The 5,413-nt window shown below is 26.4% G+C and overlaps 1 pseudogene; it reads left to right on the forward strand.

Annotated features, from left to right (window-relative positions):
• The first annotated feature begins 2,457 nt into the window (after positions 1 to 2,457).
• Positions 2,458 to 5,034, forward strand: LOC124935515 (annotated as a pseudogene).
• Positions 5,035 to 5,413: the final 379 nt, after the last annotated feature.

The following is a 5,413-nucleotide window of genomic DNA, read 5'->3' on the forward strand; positions in this document are numbered from 1 at the left end:
AAATTTGAACCATATTAATTTAATCTAAAATATTTATAGATAAATAATATTTTGTAAATGCACGGTTTCATAATAGTTAATATAAATTCACAAATTTTTGTATATTTTGATTCAACTTCATTTGTTAATAAATAAAAATTAATTACACTTAATTAGATGATTTAACTTATTTTCATAATAATTTATTTTCAAGCTAGTATTGTAACTTTGTCTTAATATTTGTACAGAATAAACCGAATCAATCTACTACGTACCAAATCTCATTGAAGTAGATCTATATTGCTCTTAGTTTACACACAATTATTCCTCTCTTTTTTTTCCCCTGAATTCTTAATGTTTTATACTTAAAATATAGAAACATAAAAAAACATTAAATAAAATTAAATGTAAAAGAACTAGCATAAATAGTTAACATAATATTATTAGTATACCTTTTCACATAAAAACAATTAATTAATTACTAGTAATTGAAAGTTATTTAATTTGTTTTCAAAATAATACATAATACATGTTTTTGTTGTTGTGGCTTATGAATTTAAAGTATAATTGACTCTTCTTTCATTATTATTTTTTGTTTATTTTATATATTTATAATCTGATTTTGAAAATTAACTAAATAAATTAATTGTAGTAAACATTCTTTAAGGTACAGTAATAAAATTAAATTTTTTTTCTTTAAAAAAATAAAATATTGTATTTCGATCATAAAAAATCTCATCATTATTGAAATTCAATTAAAAAAGAAATTCATTAAATATGTATATATAAGGATAAATTAAGAAGAGTATTAATGCTTTAGATTTATTATTATTTTTGTTTATGTATTGTCATTCTCATAATCTTGACTATATATATATATGTATTAAAAAAATCTTAAATAAAGGTATGAAGATTGATAAAGATATATATAATAGAATCTAAAAAAAAGTCTATAGCATATTTAAAAGGTTATTTGTAGAAATATTAGTGATCATTAATAAAGTCTTCATTATTTTCAAAATTGATATAATTTTTTTAAACATGGTTAGTTGGTGTGAACATTGAAATGGATTCATCTGAACAAAAAGATATAGAATGAAAGGTGAAATTTTGATATATTAAAATCAATTTATAAGGTTTGTATATAGTGTTTCTCAAATAATTGACTCTTATTACTTATTAATATTATAATTATTAGTTTTAGTTTTATACTAATTTAATTTAAAAAAAGCATATATTTTAAAATTATTACTACGTTATTATTATTTTACTAGTTTTTATTTGATTATTTAAAAAATAATAAATTATTAAATGTCAAATATATATATATATATATATAATTAAATTTATAGATTTTCTCAAGAAATTATCAAACCAAATATAAAGTGAGATATGATGTCGTGATAGATAGAGTATAACTTATTTAATACCACCAAATTTAAATTAAAATAAAATAGAGTCTATCTCATAAAATCACAAACATTAATTAAATAATAACTATTCCATATCTTATTTGGCCACAAATTTTGAAATATCATACATCTTTCTTTTAAATTTTATAATTTGAAACTTCTTAAAATTAAAAAAAAAATTATCTTAATTATTTAGAATTAAAATATCTACTTATTATTTATAATATATATATATATATAATGATGATTAATTTTCAAAATGTCTGGATTGAGAGTTACGATTAATTTGAATATATATTTGAGAGTAAATTAAAAATTCTATCAAATTTTAATCGTAATTTTTTTTCTCAATTTTTATATGATTATTCGTGCAAATGCACAAACATGCTAGTTTATATAACACCACTAATCTAAATCATTACCCTAACAGCTAAATTTGATTTTTTCAAACTCCAAAGAATCTAGAGTATGGGCTGATTTTTTTTCTTTTTTTTTATTGTATAAATGTGATATAACTCCTATTATTTTTTTTTTAAATTTATTTCACTATTTTTTTAATAAAAATAAAATAGAGGTAAAACTTATTTTTATCTTTATTCATAATTTTTTTATAATCAAACATCAAAATATGATTGTTAAAATTATTAAAATCAAGGTTTTTATAAATCTCATAGTTACCTTATTATATACTTGACAATTAGACTCGTTTTATTATACAATCTTTTTTGTTTTTAGATTTTTCTTAACTTAGGAGTTTAAATATGTACTTAATTTCAAAAACAACCAGAGTTTAGTAACTTATTTATGAAAAATATTAAGTCGAGATTACTTTCTCTTTATTCGCCGGCGGCCATATTGGATTCAATAACTCCGATTATTTCGGGGTTTGAAAAAGATTGACCAAATCCCAATTCCCAATTCCTATACATTAATTCTCACCCCTTCCCATTTCTGCATATTTCTCTCCGAAAATCTCTCCTATTCTCCCTTCTTTCATACCCATCTATATAATCCATCACTTTCTCCATCTCTAAATCTTTCTGTAACTTGTTCTTCTCTTCCAACCATGGCGTCCCACCGCTGTATTTCCTTATTCTCCATCATTTTCCTACTCCCTTTCATCATCTCCTTCGCCGACGACATGTCAATCATCTCCTACGACGTATCACACGGCGAGTTAAACCTCCCCGTACGTACCATACACGAGGAAAGATCCATGTACGATAACTGGCTCATTCGTCATAAGAAATCATACAACGCGATCGGCGAAAAGGAAAGACGATTCGTTATCTTCAAAGATAATCTAAAGTTTGTTGACCAACATAACGCGTTGAATCTCTCTTATAAAGCTGGTATGAACAGGTTTGCCGATCTAACTAATGAAGAATACCGCGCGATATTCCTCGGTCGACGACGAACTAACGGTGGTAACAGACTTTCCGGTGTACGTACTAGTAATAGATTCGAATTTAGGGTTAGCGATGATTTACCTGAATCTATCGATTGGAGAGATCACGGCGCTGTTGGTCCTGTTAAGGATCAAGGAAGTTGCGGTAAATGTCTAATCTTGATTAGAATAATTGATTCATTAGATTAGATAAATAAGTTTTGATTTACAGGTAGTTGTTGGGCGTTTTCTACAATTGCTGCTGTGGAAGGAATAAATCAGATTGTTACAGGCGATCTTATTACTTTATCAGAACAAGAACTGGTTGATTGTGATAGATCTTACAATATGGGATGTAATGGTGGTCTTATGGATTATGCTTTTGATTTTATTTCTAACAATGGAGGAATTGATACGGAAGAAGATTATCCTTATCGTGGCCGTGATGGGAAATGTGATCAGAATAGGGTTTGTGTTGATTTTTTCGATTTGAATCTGAAAGATTTATGATAATCGTAATCTGATAGGTTTGTTTTCTTGTTCTTAGAAAAATGCTAGGGTTGTTAGCATTAATGGGTATGAAGATGTACCGTCTAAAAGCGAGAATTCTTTGAAGAAAGCGGTGGCGCATCAGCCTGTTAGCGTCGCCATTGAAGCTGGTGGAAGATCTTTCCAGCTTTATGAATCGGTATTGTATCTCTAAACCCTAATTCTTGTTTGATTTTAGGTTTATAAAAACTCACAATTATAATTGAGAAAATAATTTTTATAATATTTTGTAAAAAAAGAATGTATAATTAAAATATATAAAACTTTTTAAAATAATTATAAATAAAGTATAAAATAAAATAAAATAATGGGACACAATTTTGAAGATTTTTTGTTTCTCTCTAAAAATATAAAATAAATAAATAAGTGTTTCACCCACTAATGAATTCGAGTTTCTCAAATTTTTTTTTAGTTTATTATTATTATTTTTTTTAGTTTATTATTTAACTGAATTTGTTTGAATTCATTTGTTTTAATCTAATTATTTAATTATATATAATAAATTATATAATATATAATAAAGTATATAAGTAAAATAAATAATAAAAAATGAATTCACTTCAACTCATAAATCTTATTTGGATTCGATTTGAAAATGAAAATCAAATTCGGTTATTTCAAATTTAGTGAATTCGGTCAATATTCTATTCACATAAAATATTAATCACCCCAATTTATATACATAATATATTTTAAATGTATTAAAATATTCAACAAATCTTTTTAAATCCTCTATTTTTTTAAACATATTCGGAATTTCCAATATAAATATAGTATTACATCGAAACGTTAAGAATATTGTATTTCATAAAGTGAACACCTTATATTATGTGACATACTAATAATCATATTCAACTTTATTTTGACATGTTTCTTATTAAAGTTTGATCCTTATCAAGACATTTCTCCATGTGTCTTATATTGAATTATTTGAAAAATAACTAGCTAATTATTTTTTAAAATAACTATTCTTATGTTTGTGTTAGTCTTTACATTTGATATATATGATTATTTACAATTTTTATTAATGATTTAAATTATTTATTGGAAATTAAATATGGGTTATTTTCCTTAGGGCGTGTTCACGGGATCATGTGACACACAACTTGATCACGGTGTAGTAGTGGTCGGATATGGAACAGATAAAGGTGTTGATTATTGGACGGTCCGAAATTCTTGGGGACCTGATTGGGGCGAGAAGGGTTACATAAGAATGGAACGAAACATAAAAGACACAAATGGAAAATGTGGAATCGCAATTGAGCCCTCGTACCCAATCAAGACAGGTCAAAATCCGCCAAATCCAGGACCTTCCCCTCCAGCCCCGGAACCATCTGAAATCGTTTGCGACGATTACTACAATTGTCCACTTGGTTCAAGTTGTTGTTGTGTGTTTGAATACGGGAGCTATTGTTTCGCGTGGGGATGTTGTCCGTTCGAGTCAGCCACTTGTTGCGACGATCACTCGAGTTGTTGTCCTAAAGATTACCCTATATGTGATGCCGAAACGGAAACATGCCTAATGGTGAGATTATTAATTCTAAACTTAATTCACCCTATTTATTTATCCAATTGACAATTTGTTTATTTTTTCAAATGAAACAGAGCAAGAACAGTGCCATGAGAGTCAAGGCGATGAAACGGACACCGGCTACACTGAACTTGAAGAAGATTCTCCAAGGTAGTAGGAAAAATTCTGCAGCTTGATCGATTATAAAGATGAACTTTTATTATGTTTTTAAAAATGAATTTCGATTTTGCTTTCTCAATCTTGGGACGGTGTTGTACATATTCTCTATTTTATAGACCATGTTTAGACTTTTACATTTGCAAGATTGATTGGATTTGAAATAGACCATCTTTAAATTTTAGATTGGGAAGTTTGTTTGGATTTCTACTTTTTTTCATTCCATCTAATACAGTGCCCTAGATTAAAAATAAATGAATTTAGTTTAATATATATATTAAAAAATAATAATAATTTACTATTTAAAAAAAATTAAAAAAATTATGAACTTTTGGTCTTTAGGTCACTATTTCCAATGGTCATTTATGTCATATGGTATCGTATCTACTCGATTTGTCC

This window comes from Impatiens glandulifera, chromosome 4, assembly GCF_907164915.1.
Source record: "Impatiens glandulifera chromosome 4, dImpGla2.1, whole genome shotgun sequence".
Taxonomy (NCBI): domain Eukaryota; kingdom Viridiplantae; phylum Streptophyta; class Magnoliopsida; order Ericales; family Balsaminaceae; genus Impatiens; species Impatiens glandulifera.